Genomic DNA, 18,530 nt, shown 5'->3' on the forward strand with positions numbered 1-18,530 from the left:
TATCAGACATCTTGCGCGGACGCTTGAGCTGGAAGGAGATTCTCGTCGGACACAACACCGGGCCTTGCAGCATAACGAAGTCGAGGAACCGGGCGTGGCTGAATCAACAAAAGAAAGAAAGATAGAGCGCACGGAAGCTCTGTTCAAGCGAAACGGAGCAAAGAAGGCTAAAGCAGTCGTTGCTGCATATTTCAGTGGATATCCGCGCAGTAAGTCGGCACAGAGTCGGTCTTGCTGAGATGATGCACTCGCTAGGCCCCGGGGCATACTGGCGTCGGGTCTGCCCCACGTCAGGAAAAGCAGGGATGTGTGGAGCATCTCCCAGCCGTGTAGTGCGCACAAATGGAATGGAAGTGCGGCGAAGGTCACATTTTCAGATGTGGAGGTCCGAGATACCGTATGACTCTTTCGTGGATAGCACGAAATACAAGGGAGAATTGCGCATTTATATATTTTTTATATTGTATATGCTAGTCTTTCTGTATGCATCAGCCATAGTTTTGCTACATATTACCGAGAGAAATTCACCTTATGATAATATTCGTATAGTCAGAATAATAACGGGTTCCCAAGGGTTCCGCTTTTCGGTTGCAAATAACATACGAACGATGTCTCGGGAATTGTCGATGACCTAAAGCACTGCCGTCGTTGGCATGAAAATAAAATAATTAAAACAGATAAAATAGAGCAGCAGTTTTCGAAAAAAAAAAAGGTTACATGTCAACGAAAAAGAATGACCACCATTCCACTCTGTGAAGACGGAATGGCAGCGAAAGCTGACGACATTCAATGCTCTCAAACGAAAGCAAAGTGCTTTCGCTGCCATTCCATATTCACAGAGCGGAATGGTAGTAATTTTTTGCGCTGCGACTCTGGCCTCCTTGCTCTTTCGGAGGTGCACGGGCTCGCGATTGTCGTTTTCTTTCAGCATCACAGGAACGTCCTTCGTAGGAAGTCGTATAGCGCCGCCGCCGTTTACATTCTCCTTGCTTTTCCCTCCGGCGCTCCTCGTACGCATGTTCTTCTTCATGTGTACGAACTATACGCGTCCGCCCAATCGATGACGCAGGTATTTTTTGCGCCGATACCTCTCCTGCGGTAGGCGCAGCGGTGGCCTAGAGGTCAACAGGTCCGTTAGGCAAGGATGCCCCATGTCACCATTTCTTTTTGCTCTGTACTTGGTACCCCTGCGCCGAACAATTCTGAACGACAGCAACATAAGAGGCTTCAGTTTCGCAGATACTCCTCTGGAAGTCCTTGCCTACGCCGACGACCTTACGCTTGTCGGTGCCTCTAGAGAGGAAATGCGCCACGGAGTGCAGCATGTCATGGACTTCTGTAAAGTTTCTGGGGCTAAAGTGAATCGAGAAAAGTGCTCGGGTGCATGGCTAGGTGCATGGGACTTAAAACCAACCACTTTCCTAGAGGTGAAGTGGACGTCTGAAATCATCAGCTACCTCGGTGTGTGTTCTGATATTGCCAACCTACAGAATGCAGAAAATCCAATTCGAAGTGCTACTCTCGCGGCAAAAGTGCAACAGTGGCACGGGAGAACGGTCCCGCTTATGAACAGAGCCTTTGAGTGTAACACTGTGTTCTTTCCAGCTATATGGTACTCAGCGCAGGTGATGCCCTGTTTGCCGGCTCAGGTGAATCGAGTACATAAATTTTGCGCAACATATATTTGGGAGTCATGGTTTGAGCACATGAGGCGCAGTAATTTATTCTTAAGTAAGGCAAAAGGAGGCCTAGGGCTGGTAAACGTAGAGGTAAAACTCAAAATTCACAGGTACTTTTTTTTTTTCAAAAACCAAACTCATCACATTACACGTCATTCTTTCAAACAATTAGGAGGGGGGTACTTAGGCGAGTGGATCGATGGTGCCCAGGGAGTCCCACGAGCCCGCACCCTAAGATCCCACAGGGAGGTGGAGTAGGCAGCTCGCTTCTTCGAGAAGCGTTTTTCTCAAGAGTACCTAAAAAATCTAAAGCGGAAGAGCCTCTACTGGAGCACTATAGATATGCTTTTCCAACCACCACTATATCGGTCCCGAGCCGGAAGCCAGCTGGAGTCTGACGTTTTCAAGCGCCTACCAAAATATCCTGTGAAAACAGCGATTAAGGATTTCTTTGTTAGGTTGCATGTCGAGGTTTTACCTGTAAAAACATGGCTACGTAACAAGGGTTTTTTCGTGCCGTGGTCAACGGACTGCCCCCTCTTCCCCTATCCAGAATCATTGCAGCACGTATATTTGTTTTGTACAAACGCAGTACACTTTTGGCACAACATACGAATTGTGTTTGGCGTGCACATATACCCAAATCGATATAACGTAAAATTTCTGACACTGGAAGATGACAAAAACAACAGTGTTGAAACCCTGTTATTGCTAGGGTTGTATGCAATTTGGAGATCACGAACTGACTACGTCCTAGCTGCGTGGACGCACTTTTGTGATGCTTTTGCGTATACAAGTTCGCTGCTGGGCGGCGAAGATGAGTTTAGCAAGAGATGGCAGGTGTCTACGAAGCGCCTGCAAAATAGGCGAGTACTTATATAGATGTGCGATTCTCTGTGTATGTGTGTGTGTGTGTGTGTGTGTGTTGTGTGTGTGTGTGTTAGAAAAGCTGTAAAAGAACACTTCAGTGCATAGTACCTGCTATGTTTAAGAAAAGAAAGGAAAAAAAGGTAGTCGCAGAATTAAAAAAATCCACGAAAAAATATAAAAGGCATAAAGGTAAAAAAAAAGCAGCGGTGGCGTAGAGGTAGAGCATCCGCCTCGCGTGCAAGAGGACCGTGGTTCAAATCCCGGTGCCGCGCAATTTTCCACCGGACTAAAAAAAATCATGACCAGGAAGTCGAAAGCTTCTATGAAGACAGGGAATCGGCGATGGGTGAACTCAAAACGAAATAAACTATACTGATGGGCGACTTCAATGCCAGGGTAAGCAAGACGCAGGCTGGAGACAAGTCAGTGGGGGAATATGGCATAGGCTCTAGGAATAGCAGGGGAGAGTTATTAGTAGAGTTTGCAGAACAGAATAATGTACGGATAATGAATACCTTCTTCCGTAAGCAGGATAGCTGAAAGTGGACGTGGAGGAGCCCGAATGGTGAGACTAGAAATAGCATAGACATTATACTCTGCGCTTACCCTGGCATCATACAAGCTGTGGACGTGCTCGGCAAAGTGGGCTGCAGTGACCATAGGATGGTAAGAACTCGAATTAGCCCAAACTTGAGGAGGAACGGAAGAAACTGGTACATAAGAAGTCGATCAATGAGTTAGCGGTAAGAGTGAAAATAGAGGCATTCCGGATCAAGCTACCCAACAGGTATTCGGCTTTACCTCAGGAAGAAGACCTTAGTGTTGAAGCAATGAACGACAATCTTATGGGCATCATTAAGCAGTGTGCAATAGAAGTCGGTGGTAACACCGTTAGACAGGATACCAGGAAGCTATCGCAGGAGACGAAAGATCTGATCAAGAAGCGCCAATGTATGAAAGCCTCTAACCCTACAGCTAGAATAGAACTGGCAGAACTTTCCAAGTTAATCAACAAGCGTAAGACAGCTGACATAAGGAACTATAATATTGATAGAATTTAACATACTCTCAGGAACGGAGGAAGCCTAAAAGCAGTGAAGAAGAAACTGGGAATAGGCAAGAATCCGATGTATGCGTTCAGAGACAAAGCCGGCAATATCATTACAAATATAGATGAGATAGTTCAAGTGGCTGAGGAGTTCTATAGAGATTTGTACAGCACCAGTGGCACCCACGACGATAATGGAAGAGAGAATAGCCGAGAGGAATTTTAAATCCCCCAAGCAACGACGGAAAAAGTAAATAAAGCCTTGGGAGCTACAATCTTTGAGCCAATGGACATTGAGTAATTTTGTCAAGTGATGTACTTATGTACATCCCTTGATGTACCATGACTCGTAAGTGTCCTTTTACTACCAAACAACAATAGTACATAATACGGCGCAATCAACTAAAGTTATGGCTGCCAAACGTTTGCTTTCTAGGTCAGGCAATGTGGCGATTACTCGGGCAAAACACTCGGCTGGTGCCGTTTGAACTCTGTCCTGCTCTCTCCTGCATATGCCTACTTTTGTGCGTGCCTTCGAATGTGCTGCAGGAAAGCAGAGAATACCAAGTGGCGGTGGATCGCACGAGTCTGCTGCAGAAAGTACTCGGGCATGACACAGCCGCATTGTAATGAATGCAAAGATATTGACCCAGTACAAACCGCAAGGAACGCCCACAGCCTGGGCTTGAAAATTAATGGGAGCATTAATTTGTCGGTGGTCGAGATAAGCAAGGAGCAATTGGAGTTTTCTTGAACAAGTTAAGGAAAACATAGGGCGGCAGTTTACAATGCCGGAATGGGCAAAATGCAAGAATGCAGTCGAGATTTGAAAAGAAAACCTAAATATCACACGCATGCCAGATGAGCATTTGTTACCACCCGTTTAAAAGGGGACCCCATCAGCAAGCATCATCATCATTATCATCGTTCAGTAGCTTTGAAGCGATGCGTTGGAACTTTGAGAATCTCGCCAGTATAAGGCGTGGTTTCGCAATAGTCTTCGTTGTGACGGCGCCCAATATATCTGCTTCCTTTCGTTCCCAATGCGCGGTTCTTGTTTCTTCTTTTTTTTTCTAATTTGCGTAGAAACACGTCCTTTGAGCGAAATTTCGTGCACGTCCCAAGAGTCTACGAAATACATCCTACCGAAGGCTCAACGCCCGAAGCTTACGGCAAGGCGGGTGACACCCCCACAAGAATAAGAAGGCGACAGAGCGAGACAGAGATCCGTCTGCAACTGAGAAGAACCAAAAACACCCACTGACGTCTCGTCAGGGGACCCTCTTTGTCCAATAAAGCCGGGTCAGATTCAAGGACGAAACTCGATGCCTCCATCCTCCGGCGTCTCTATAATCCGCTTGACGAGAGTTGACCCCCTGCTCTAAGGTCCGCTTTCATGGCCAAATTGTGCTCTTGTTCGCTGCGCCGCCTTTTTCTCGACGCGTGAAAGTGCTGGTGCGTTGAATGAAGGCTTGTTTCTAGGAAGCAATCGAGAACTGGTAGCACGCGTACAGTAATGAAAAAGAGAGGAAATGCTTACGTCATCACAACTGCTAGTAAGAAAAGCAGCTGAAATAAAAAAAAAATTGCAATTCACTAATTTAGCGTTAAAGTTATGCAAAAACTTGCGATTCTGCCTTAAAGCTTTGTTGAACGGAGTCTAGAGTCGACTGAAACGTCAGAAAAATACAATGCCAAGCATAATTTATTCGAGGCTTCCTAAACCTTGTTAACACTTGTTTGCTTAAAATAGACATTACCCGCTGCGGTGGCTTAGCAGCTATCGTCTTGCGCTGCTACGTACGAGGTAGCGGGATCAAATCCCGGCCGCGGCAGCCGTATTTTGATGGGGACGAAATGCGAAAAAACCCTTGTCGCTCGCCTTTGGGGCTCGTTGATGATCTCCTGGTAGTCAAGATTACTGCGGAGTCCCCCACTACGGCACGACTCATACTCAAATCGTGCTTTTGCCGTGTTAAACCCAGAATTCAATTCAAATTTCAAAACAGATACCGGTGTAGGCTATGAAATAATTTAGCTACAAAAAAAGAAGACTGGAGAGATTTCAGAAAAAAAGAACTTTACTTAGTTGCTTAAACATAAATGTTGGCTATCCGTGTTCAAGAAGATGGTGCTTGTAGACAGCACCGGCCACTCCTCTTCGATTTCACATCTTCCTCAATCTTCGACAACGTTTCAGTCGAAGTGTGGAGAAAAGAATATAGTGACAACCGATCTAATGTTCACACACACACACACACGCACACACACTTGCTCATACACAAACGCGACCTTTCCGCGCAAACATTTGCGATCCCGAGCTGCTTACGTAGTTGTTTAAATGTTCTGAGTAAAAGTACAAATGACTTCCTTCGGTGAAGCTGCGTTCGAAGCACAGATCTCGGGAACACACACGCGAGTGCCACGGATCCAGGGCTGCAAACGGGAAGGCAAATTTGCTTGACTTAATCGAGTGTATCGGTGATTAGGAACACCAGTGGCAGTGTTTTACCAGTTTCAATCAATGCACGAGAGGCAGCACCACAATATAGCCGCGTGAAGAGACGTTGGAGCTTGTGTAGCTTTCGTCAGTGCTTAAACAAAAACAAACGGTTAAAAATTTGTTCACAGAAAGCTCACGACAGGACGGCTGTGCGACGATGCTGGGTGCGTTTTCCGTTGTAATGACAGTGAAGATTGCGTACGTGTTCAAACAGCGATTCACAGCGGGTCACAGCGGGTCAGATTCTGACTTGCGAACGAGCAAGTCAGAATCTGACCCGCTGGGATTTGTTAGGTTGTTCTATACCGTCGCGAAACTCCCCCTCATTACAAGTGTACAAGTGTGCACAAAGAAAAAAAAATGCTTTGAACACTTTTGATGTTCCCTTTCATATTGGTGCGCAGTGTACATTAAGCTGACATCCTATCAGACCACTGACTAAGCCTTGTAGGCATGACAAGCAATGAAAGCTCGTTTTCACTTCTTTTTGCTGTTGGTTTTTCTCAGAGAAACAAATGTCATCGCACAACCATTTATTTAAAGTTTTAACAGCCGTCTCTAATGCATCTCATAATTCATGGAAGTTGAGACAGAATGGCCCAACTTCGGAAAAGGATTTTTTTTATTTTCTCTCCGTTAGGTTTGGTTTTATCCCTTCATATTTTCATTTATTCTTTACTGCTAAGAATTGCTTGCGTGCAGCACATTTTCGACGAACATTTTCTAAACCTGTTGTCTTATTAACGAGACAGAGCTCACACACATCTGATTTGCATTGATTTAGCTCGAATTTCTGTCATTTTCTATGACTGTGAGAGGGAGTGAGAAATAAAAGAAGAGAGTAAAGGCAAGGAGGTTAACCAGAAGCACGTCCGAAATTCACAGTAAGCTACAGCACAGTAAATGAACAATTTTTCAATGGTTCCATGAAGAAATTGGAAGGCGTCATGAACTTATCAAATGAATCGCAAGTTATGTTACAAATAAACGGGCCTGAAATAAAACAATGATCAAGTGAACACGCAGAAGACGCATATTTAGTAAATCATGTTAATCATTTTCTTTCATGCTAGGATTATCGTTTTACAAGTTTGGCTTCATCTCTGTTCAGTATAGCGGAAGAGGGATATCGTAAAGACTCCATAAATTCGACTGCATTCACGCACGTAGGGCATTCTTAGTGGACATCTAGCGTTATATTTATCACCGCTCATTATAATAAAGTAATGAGTTTAGCGTAGGTTGAGTCGGGAAAAAATGAAGCAGGAATGGTCTAAAAGCCCAAGCGTTTCTCGCGAACACACGCAACGAATGCGCAAATCGATAAAAACAACAAAAAATGCTAAGACACTATCACATGAGCAAAGGGGTCAGCTCGCGTAAGCGACGCCTACTAGCTGTAGCACGCATCAAGCACAGTGCGTCTGTCCAACCATGCCCGCTCCGCAGAAATCTGGCGCCAATTGGAGCGAAAGCTTAGACGAAGCCCAGAACAAGGCTCCTAACGAACCATGGACCGCCGGATGTTTTCCCTCCGTTTGCTGGCGTCGCCGACTGTCGCGCCAATTTAAGTTCGCGCTGCTTGTATCAACGCCCCTCCATCTCTGAGCTGGCCTTCCTCTCTCGGTCCTTCGCGCCGTTTCTTTGTGCTTTGTTCAAACACTCGCGTACGTTATGCGCAGAGCTCTCTATTTGTGGCTGTCTTTTAACAACGAGCGCTATGAGCCCATGTAGCTCCTCAACTGCGGCTGCTGCGGTTAACGCAGTCGTAGACGCCTTGCTCCTGCCGTCCGGTCTACGCGCGGCCTAGGCGCGTGCTCCGGTGGCGGATCACGTAGCTACGATCGAACAGCTAAACCTGCCGCGACTAGGAGGAGCAGCTCGCTGACGGCAAATCACGTGGTGGTGGCCTGGAAACCGGGCTGCATACCACGTTTCCATGTTTATTGTGAGAAGCAGCCGAAGGCCGCAACCCTGGATGTATTGACGTCATTGCTTCTAAGCCAGTTTTGCTACAAACAGCACTTCACTGGGCGATGCCTACCGAAAGCAGGACGTATGGACAGGTGAGTGTTCTTCGCGTTGTTTTGGCCACTAATTCCCTCGCGATGACGGTGCTGCAGTGAGTGTTCGCTGGTCGAAAAGTAACACGTTATGCATATACTGTGCACGACAGTTCTGGACTGTTCACTGTATTACGCAGTTTGCGACAGTGCCCCATGTCACCCCTTCATAGATACGAAAACGGTGCCGTTATTTATACACTTCATTCTGTTATTGTGCAGTGCGCCAGCTTCACCGTGAATCGTCTGTAATTCCATAAAGTCCGTACTTTGCTCACTGCCCCTGTTATGTGCGAACTTCATCGAAAATCGCCTTAGTACGTGCTTTCGGCACCACTAATCTGAATCCCGCGTTCAGGTGACAAACATGAGAGTTGGAATGTTCTATAATTCTACCGTGAAAGCAGCGCGCCCATATTTTTTTATAACACGAAGCTCAGTTTATGCAAGCCGATGTACGGTTCACTGCTTTAATGCGGTTTCCCATTAACCTATACAGACGGCCTCATTACTACATGTGTGCATGCCTTACATGCGATTCTGTGGATTTACTGCAAGATATTTAGTGTATACATGTCAAGACAAGTTTGAACGAATTTACGTTCGTACTCATTTCCGCCCTAGAAGCTTACGAAGTGGGGCTGCGCTGACATAATTGCATTGCTGGGAAGTCTGTTGTGACTACAAATGGTCTGGGAGTATGCAATGCAAATACTACACTCAATCCGATGAGTCTTGGGCTTTTATGGAGGTCTTTTTTGTACAAAGCCATGCAGAGGAAGCAAAACAACGAAACAGCACCCTAACTCACTGCTGCTTTTTTTATAAACAAGTAATGACAAACGAAATGCCGCACTTCAAAATTACCAATGCTTGCGCGCTATGCATGTACTGTGCACGAGAGTTCTGGATTGTTCCCTGTATTACGCAGTTTGGGAGAGTGCCCCCATGACACACCAGGCAACGCTGTGCAGCATTGTGCACTGAGCAACGTATGTCCCAATTTTCGAATTTATATACACACAGGCTACCTCATGCCGGTGTCATTCTCCCCTACCCACGTGTACATATCAGAACACATCGTACTCACATGTTTTTTCCGCTATCTTTATTACTGCGGTGCTGGTGTCGTACTCTATATGCAGTGAACCAATTATTGCACTAGTTTCCTTATTCTAGCTATTGTTGAATAATTTTTCCGAAGTGGCTATGTCTCATCGTGTGGTCAATTATTTTGTTTCCCTCATTGCTTAGCACAAAGACGGGTGATCATCGCTCGGGTGACAAAATCTATGGGCATTTTGCTGAGCTAAACTGCGATAGGCGAAAGCCTATGACTGGCTCTGTTGCTGTTGTCTGAACTGTTCTGCAAACGGACGCCGCCGTGGCCGCTACCATGAGATGCAAGCGCAATGTCACCGGCTGTGATTGATCACCGCTTTCCTGCGTCCACCACGGACTGTGCACGGACACTCGTTACTCACTAAAGGCTTACGCCTTAAAGGGCGTTTCTGTACTCTGACATGCATGAAGAAGCATAACACGTAAGTCACAGAAATGCAACAACTGCATCACCAGCAGGCGTGCGTCAATTCTGCACTGCAGCAATAAGTACGCGAAAAGATTCACGGTCCGTTTCACAGGCCAAGTTGAACTGCCACTCTCGTACGTCACTGCTAGCAAGCACAGCACATGGCACATGATTCAATCAATACTTTACTCATTCAACCGCCACTCTCATTTGCAGAGGAAAAAGCAGCCAGCAGATCCAACGTGCCTTGTTGGAATCTATATACAGCGAAGCTAACGAGGCAGTGTTCACACGCACATTGTCATCGGGCTCAGCCCAAGGGCGCCCAGAACAAGGAGCTTTGCAATGCAATGCACCTTTGAACGCAACCAGAGTTGTATTGGTTGAAAGGGGCAAGCTGGCTTTCTGTGCAATTTGTTACGGGCACCCGTCCTCCCCTTGGAGGCGCAGGTGCGACTCTCCATGCGGTTGCCAGGCGGCGTAACGCATGCCCAATGTGAGGCTATCTCCTCCGGTGCCCTCTGTCGCGTCTCACCGCGGCTCTCCGCCGCGTGGCCCCCTCGCCCTCTCCACCAGCTGCCAACAACCCGCATGCGCAGGCCGGCTGCTCCTCTGTACATTCTACTGCTGCGGGCGAAGTAGTGCAAGCCATCGCTCCTAGGTGGCACCACCATCCCGAAGCAGAGTGTGAGTTATTTGGCGATGACGCACGAGCAGCAGCAGGAGCAGGCGGCAGGCACGGTCAGGAAAGTTCGGGATGGTTCGCAAAGAAAGCTTCGCTTTAAAATATTGGGTAGGCTGTATCGGGGAGGAAGCAGCCACAGTGGAGTACTGACAACGTCTTGTGCGAGCTGCTGAGAGTGCATGGCCACTAGGGTACAGATATAACGAAACCAGATGCACAAGCGAGATTTCTTAGGCATTGCAAAGCTTACATGCCTAACTTACGATACGGGCAGTGAAAGTCCTACTGTCTAACCTTGCATTCGTGCTCGCTCCCTATTGGTACTGAGTCTGCCGTGGTCAAAGGTGGGGGTCAGGCATCGGCATCCCTCTTGCTGTCCGAGTTCCCCTCCTCCCCTCGTCAGGCCATTTATGGACCGTACGTATCGAACGCGGGGTCGCCGTAGCCTAGAAAACGTCTACTTTCTGCAACAACTTTCACGCTTGTGAGACATAACTCGCGATGAGCACAAGTTTGAGTTTCATTAATTGTACCTAAATTTCTGAGACGTGGGATCGCTCCCCAACTGCGGTGTGTTGTTTTTTCATCCACTTTCATTTCAATGAGTTTGTCATTTCTTTACTTCAATTAGTAATTATAGTACTTTCTCCCATGTTTGCATTGGTGTCATTGCTTGTTGGCTTCTTATGATATGATTAATAATAATCGGGCCCCCCTGTTAACACCCTTCTCGTTTATGTCAGCCAGTGTGGCACATCTTGTGGTCAAACGGCTCTGAGCTTGCTCTGCCTTTGTCAAGATCGGGAGCTTCCGGTCATGGCTCTTTTTGCTTGCTTTCTTCAGAAGTCACGTTCAGGTTCTCATGTTTTGCGTTAAATGCTGCAGGTATTGGTTCATTGGAAATAATTCTGAAGATTAACTGAGGCATGCGTCCATGAAATGTGCGGCGTTCGGATTATTTCCACATTCAAGAGGCCTTCGGACGAGCCCCGAGTGCCGTTATACAGGTGGCGGAAGGGAGAGAAGGCGACGTTTTCGTTGAAAGTTATTTTTCACAGTATTCCACAGTACTAAAGAAACCTGTAGATTCCACGTCTTGCACTTTCTCTTCTTTCGCACTCGCAACGAAAGCGGAACTGACGAAGTGAACTCCGGCAACGTCATACTCCACGTCATCACTGGAGTCTACGTCCGAGAAATATTGACCCGTTTTCTCCGGGAGCTTTTCCGCACATTGCTTGTGCGCATCATTGAGATTCTGCTCACAAAACGAGGAAGGATGCAGCGCAACAAACGCTGCAGAGATATACGAGGAGTTCGGTATCCAGCCAAGTTTAGGCCTGCTTCGCACAGAGCGCCGGTTTCCGCAGAGTGGTGTAGTGCGTCCAACGTGATGGTTTGTACGCGTATGTTACCATAGTCAAAATATGGAACTGAGAGCGCACTGGACGCGTGCGAGCGTTCTAGCTTGCGGATATACCAGCGGGTAACTTTTTGTTTCGTAGAGAATGCCGAAAAAACTGAACAATAAATTGAAAGATAGCTTATCTGGCGACGCCAAACCACGTGCTTCCATGATGAATATGTTACTGTTCAATTTAAGTGCCGCCTTTGCTATATGACGCAATAAACTCCACAGTCCCAAAAAAATTAAGAGTGGAGAATCCGGCTCCAACCACGAAATCGGCTGCATCTATATAACACGTACGTTCGAAGGAAAATGTGCGAGGTTACGACGTACACAATTGTGTGCGATTGCGTTCTACGGCAAAACACGCTGCGCGGTCACAGACGGCTGCCCCATTCCGTAGCTGTGAAATCGGCATCTTCGTAGCCTACACTCCTCTAACGACACACACTTGCCATTGCCTTGCATTGACATTGCCTGAAGCAGCCTACGCCAACACACATGCTCACCGTGCGCGTGAGTCGAGGCTACGGTGCGTCAAGTCGGCTTTATAGAGAGACATTTTTAGCAGAACATTGCTTGCTCTCCGCTACCATTTTATGTGCTCATATGGCTTCAAAGCGCCGTAATATTTTCGCATTTTTAACAAATGCGGCTCTCGTACGCCACCGACGCTCAGTTAGCTTGACTAAAGACGCACAAAAAAGAAACAAGCAAAAAAAAACAACCCGATAAGCGCACCCTGACGTATCTCTCAGTCGGCGTCCTAACGGAGGTTGAGCAGTGTATATATTACGACGCTTGTATGAACGTTGTGTCTACGCGCACTAGCGTCGCCGTTTAATTCTGTTGAAAGCCGATTGCTTTTACCTTAATATTACAGTTGCTCTGAAAATGGATTCTGCTATTTGTATTTTCAGGAGCCACGTCTTAGCACGTGCGATTTCTGAGAGAGTAATACGGTACCCAAAAGCAACATTGACGAAAGGAAACGCGAGTATCTTGCGAATAACTCGCCTGCACTAAAGTGAACTGAGAAGGCACGCTAACTACACCACATACATCGTTTTTCTAGCAAAACATGAAGTACCACCTAATAAACAGCCCTACCTCAAGCTCCAGTCTTCCTTGAAGGTTTTTAGCACGAAGTTACTACAGCAATCCGGTAATCACCGAGGCAATTAATGGCCACGAGCCATAAAGAAGCATGTCGCAGAAATTCAAGCGAGGAATAGGTACCACTTTTTACTTTGATACTAGGGCTCACCTTCATGATGGCCTTTAATAAGATCTGAAACCCGTAGCTACTAGGATATTGGAAAACTAATCGGTGCATCTATGCTTCTACCACCCACGTAAGCCTTTTAGCGTGACCTTCGTGACATATAACAAGCGCAAGAAGTCTCGGCACCCACATGTATTCGTCACAACGTTATGATTTGAAATCAACGAACGCCTGGCATTCTCGTGACGTGTGTTCAATTTGCAGACGCTTACATGTGCGAGGAAAATGAAACCTCATCTATTTCGCGGTGCCAATTGAACTCGGTAATTAGGCGCTTTGTTTTAAAGACGAAGGCTTTCTTCTGGAGTTACTCCTACTTTCCCATATGCGATATGTGCGCTTCTAGCGCCTTACGTGGGGTGATGACGTAGACAGTGCAGGCCAAATAGAAGATTCGCGGGGTCACAGGTTATTTGCCGCTACGTATGAGCGACTCGATATGAGCGACAGTGTATGTGTCCCTGGGGTTACCGGGTGTTGAAACGGAACATGTGCGGCTCGGGCTATTAGGTATGTGATGACGGTGGGTATGAGCCCCTGGGGCTGGCCATGTGCCATTGGGTATGAGATAATGAGCAGAACGTGAACAAGGTGAAAGCCGGAGCCAAAGTTCCGTCAAGTCGACTTGTCTTTTTCAAGGCCTTGAAGGCCTTTCTTTCAAAAAAGACACGTCAACTTGTCGAAACGTTGACTGCGGCTTTCACCTTGTTCTCGTTCTGCTCATCGTCTTGAAGTTACATCTCCCGCCTTCCCCGTGTTTTCCCGGTATGAGATGAGTATGACGATGATGATAATAAGTGATGATAAAATTTGGAAGGCGATTTAACAACTAGTTCTTGTGGACTTAATATTGCTCCGGCGTGATGCTTGCAATAAACCATTTGTTTCATACCGTACCAGAGATCACACCCCTTTCTCACCAAACACAGGCTCAAGATACTGTCGGTCATCGCTGTCAACTACATACAGGTTGCGTCGCCTGTCAACCTTTTTTTCTTTCAATCTTATTTTTATATTCCTAGCAGTCTGAATGCAGCTTTTTTCCTCCTCTCCACTCCTTATGTGAAACTCCATGTATGTTCTAAAATAATTGAACTCAGCTCACGGCAGTTTTGAATTCGCAGAGAGAAGTGCTACGGAGTAATGAAATTTTGAGACATAGGGTATTATTCTAAACTCGATCGTCGTGCAATGGCGTCGTTTCAAGCCAGTCAGAATGGACGTGGCAGATGTGTGGGCCAATCAGCGAATTGGACTTTGTCTAGAGTACCGCCAAACTCAAGGGTGAAAACAGAGAGAAAACACATCATCTATTTAATTTCGTATCAAGATATCTTCACCACGTAAAACTAGGCAAGCTAAAATTTTACCTTGATAAGATTTCTTGCCTTGCTTTTTAAAAGCTTCTTGCAAACACTTTCGGAAGCTGCTACTACATTTAATACCAGTTCGATAGAAGCGGGGATAATTTAGAAGAGAACTCAGTGAGATGACGTAAAAAGGGTCAGGAAAAATGGGGGTAATAACTGATCACGTGAAATAGGAAACCGTTGCGAAACGCATTTGGAGTAAGGTCACATTAACGGAACGGGGTGGCAGTCAATAATAATGGGGATGGTGCCTGGGATTTACGTGGGAATATTACAAAACATTTGGAGAGGTGGTGGTGAAGCGTATGAATAGGGTCTGCTTGCTGTGGGCTTGATTTACGTTAGGGAGAATGGAGATTTCAATTCACCTCCCCAGCGTCGTACGGAACGTGCGCCAATCGTTAGAGGATCGCGAGTGCGCCCGTTGGAGATGATTACTCCAACACTTCATTTCAGAAGTTTTTTGTGGCTCCAATATTTTCATGTTATACAAAGCGATATAATTATATTGCCCTGTAAGAACGAGAGCCACAAGACGAAGGTCGTCCTGGAGCCCAATGCACAACTAAGTTCAGTTGAACTTGTGCTCCGCTTCATACTAAAGTTCTTCTTTTAGAACTGACAGAACTCTACCGTCTATGCTTGATCGGTTCGTATAATTTCTCGACAGCATTATCTTACTGCCAACGTGAAGTTCTAAGCTTACTAATTTACTTTCTTTCAGGATTTGATCAAGCTAATGGACCGGGTGCTATGCGAAAAAAAAAAAGTACCTTTCGTATTCTGTGTGCAGAGGATGGTAGATCAATAGTAAAAGTTCTGAGAATAAAGGCACACCAAGTTAATAAGTATACTTAGCTGCCAGCCCGTAGCCTTCTTTCTGTGGATGGCACAGAATAATTTACCTTAAGAAAAGTTATTTTGAGGACGCCATATTAATGACATCGCTTTATTTCTCTGTAGCCTTCTGCCTCCCCATTAAGTTGCCGTTCCCAGGACCATTCAAAACACGTTGCAGCTAGTATCCTAGCAAATACTCTATCCACTCATATATAAAATAAAGAAATAAAATATGGACCACACATTGGGGAATATTATCGTGTTCCGGTCCTGTCTAGGAATGTAGGAATCTCGCATACAACTAGCAGACAACGTAAAATTTGTCGTGCCACAAGCAGAAGTTTAGTTTCAATTCGTCCCGTCTAAGAACACAATAGTGTTCCAGATCATGTCGTCGAGTTCCATCACATTTAATAGAGAGGCCATAGTGGAGCATCAGAGAATGAATTTGGTGGCAAGAAATATACAATATGCCCCCAATTTTTTTTTGTTTTACATAGACATTTACTGGAATTCAGGTAGCATGAAATTAAACCAGAGAACTAAAAAGAAAACCAGGCTGCTGCTGCTACATGTGCGTAACTTGCGTGCATAAAACCGCACTATTGAGGTTTCGGGAAAATAGTTATTGTCAATAAAGGTATTGAAAAACTTCTTGGCAACGCTTGTTCAAGGTCGCACTGAACACTGCGCATCGCAAGCTTCGGATGTTGTGGCAGTCAATGAAAAAAATGTTCTGCACTGACACACTAGCACTGCCACTCCGTACATGCGAATAGCCGGTCTCTCTGGCACGGGTCGTAGCGCAACTATAGGTATTTGAGCATTCGCTGCTACCTCACGCATGCCCGCGCACGCTTCGTGAGCTGACGTTAAATACAACTGGCGAGTACGATAGAGGAATGTGCAGTAACTTCACCTATGCGAGCGCAGTTGCTAGTTGGGGCTGTATCATGAAACCTACCGAAGACAGTTGCGCCTAGTAATCGACTTAGACCTCTAGGCGGAGTTGAAGAATAGGCCTCCCTGTTCACCCCTCAATCCCGGACTGGAGGTCAGCTGTCAACTGTTGTTGCCTCTCTGCTGCAGTGACAAAGATTTTATCTCCACCTTCGGCAGGAATATGATAACGAAGGGGCAGCCTTGTTCTCTCGCTATATTTGTAACACGTGAGCAGGCGAACGGGAAGCCGGGACCGTATATTTCAGCAGACTGCTTCGGGCCGACGCATACGTAGACGAAATTATCAATTACACCACAGTGCGGAATCTTAGCCTTCGTCTGTTGTCTCGCCTACTTCCACTACACCAGGGCAGGCTAATTCCTCCCCTAGTGGATTCCAAACATCAAAAGCTATATTGTAGCTTGTTATAAGCAACAAAACGGAGGCGGGCAGAGGATGTTTCTAGGTGAGGAGGCAGCTATGGACTCCTTCTCGTTCGCTCCCACATGGTTGCCTTGTTTGCGTGCCTTATCACTCTGTTCAATATATTGCGCTTGGTTCTTTCACCCTCATGCTAGTCTCTCTGTGACGAGTCAAAAGATGCTAGCTTTTCCACCTGCGTGACTGTTTTCAGGTATTACATTCTCGAACTCCCACATAGTGCGATTATATATTGGCTGTCCACTTCTCTGCGTTATTTTACCATGGTTTTCCCCTCCTTCCGAGGTGTGCAACGTTCGTGACCAGTGAACAAGTTCGTCAATTATTTTGGTGAAGCCGCGACGCGCATCGTCTCTGCTCGCGCAGGCGCAACAGCGATCACTTTTCATTTACACGCTGATTGAGGGCGAGAAGTTGAGGGAGAGGCACAAAGTGACGAAGTCTTTGAATGCGTAAGTGTTTCTATGCTTACCCAACGAGAAAAATCGGCTACCCCACCGTCTCGTAACACAATCACTTTTAAATAGAGCCCGCAGCAGTGAGCGACATTACTTTTGTGTTGCCTGTGCCTTGAACGCGAACAAAACGACCAGAATATAGCGCTCACGAAGCTCTCAGCACATGGCGCAACCTGCCCCTTTCACAGCTCACTTTGAAAATATGGGCTCCAGTGTCTCTCTTCAACGCGAAGCAGCGAAAACACAACGCACGAAGCTATCAGCAGTCCGCACTCTCTGTCTGCATTGCAGATGCCTTTCAAGATACGGTCCGCGCGGCCGTGCCATGCGCAGTCGCCGCCGGAGTACGTTTGATCGTGATTCATAATGGTTGGACGTGGATGGATAAGATGATAACGAGCGATAACAGCTTATAATCATCGGAGCGTCATCAGCCGCCAGCTGCAGTAATTTGTGTGCGTTGTCAACGCACCTTACGCCGCCGTCACCTTCAGTTCGTGTTGCCGCAGCGCTGCCGTTTGTACTGGCCGGATCAAGTTTCATTACATTCATAATGACACCGGGATGCATAGAGATGAGCAAGTAACACAATGCTTACGGATAATTAGACAACTTCCAGAGGAGCTATTTCGAGAATTTATTTTATCTCCCACTTTTTCAGGGTAATCATACACGCGTGAAAAATAAAAAAGTGGGAGTGCTTATATATGTGTTTCATTTTCGGAAAGCTTGCTTCGAGGTCTGCAGTATGGCAGGTCGCATAGCGATCAAGAAGGAAACTATCGAAGAGATTGCGCCCTGTGATTACGCAGCAAACACGGGGCGATACTATGATTTATATTGTGAAGAGGAGTCGGCTAGTTAACGTTATGGACAGAATAGACAACTACTTGCTGCTCAATAAGATAGCATAACGTGCGCGAAGAGAAGAAAAGCACAGTTAAGGTCGTCCGGCGCTTTGGACTAGAAAAGTAGGGCGCATAATATATGCATTGTCCGAGAGAGGATAGGAACAGTTGGAGATATCTCGAGAAGGTTTCCTTCCTGGAGCACACGAATTAGCTGGTGCTAATGATAACTCGTAGCCTAGGTAAGCGACAGTGCACAAAGGGACGATGGGACCGTCTCAATGTCAGGTAAGTATTCAAGGCATGAATTCAACGCACTGGCACATGTGGACTAGACTAGGCTGAGAACGTTGTGTCTCGGCTTTAGCACACTACGCAAGCCTCACTCCAAGCACCGATAACAAGCGATGTAGAATGTAGCTATCACATATCCGAATCCAAGCGGGTCGACTAAAGGAAACAGTGTGGTTAGTCACGGCGTTAGAACATTTATTTGCGACTAAAGGCTACGTTTTAGGTTGATCGGCAGACATGTCACCACGTCCAAAACCCATATTT

At 46.3% G+C, this 18,530-nt stretch overlaps 1 protein-coding gene across 1 annotated transcript in view; it reads left to right on the top strand.

Annotated features, from left to right (window-relative positions):
- The first annotated feature begins 7,889 nt into the window (after nt 1-7,889).
- LOC126517962 (cholecystokinin receptor type A-like) overlaps nt 7,890-18,530 on the top strand; it is a 147,592-nt gene continuing 136,951 nt past the window's right edge. The window contains exon 1 of the mRNA XM_055064356.1: nt 7,890-8,166. The gene's annotated coding sequence lies outside the window, so the exon portion shown is untranslated. The remainder of the gene's footprint in view (nt 8,167-18,530) is intronic.

This window comes from Dermacentor andersoni, unplaced genomic scaffold, assembly GCF_023375885.2.
Source record: "Dermacentor andersoni unplaced genomic scaffold, qqDerAnde1_hic_scaffold ctg00000041.1, whole genome shotgun sequence".
NCBI lineage: Eukaryota > Metazoa > Arthropoda > Arachnida > Ixodida > Ixodidae > Dermacentor > Dermacentor andersoni.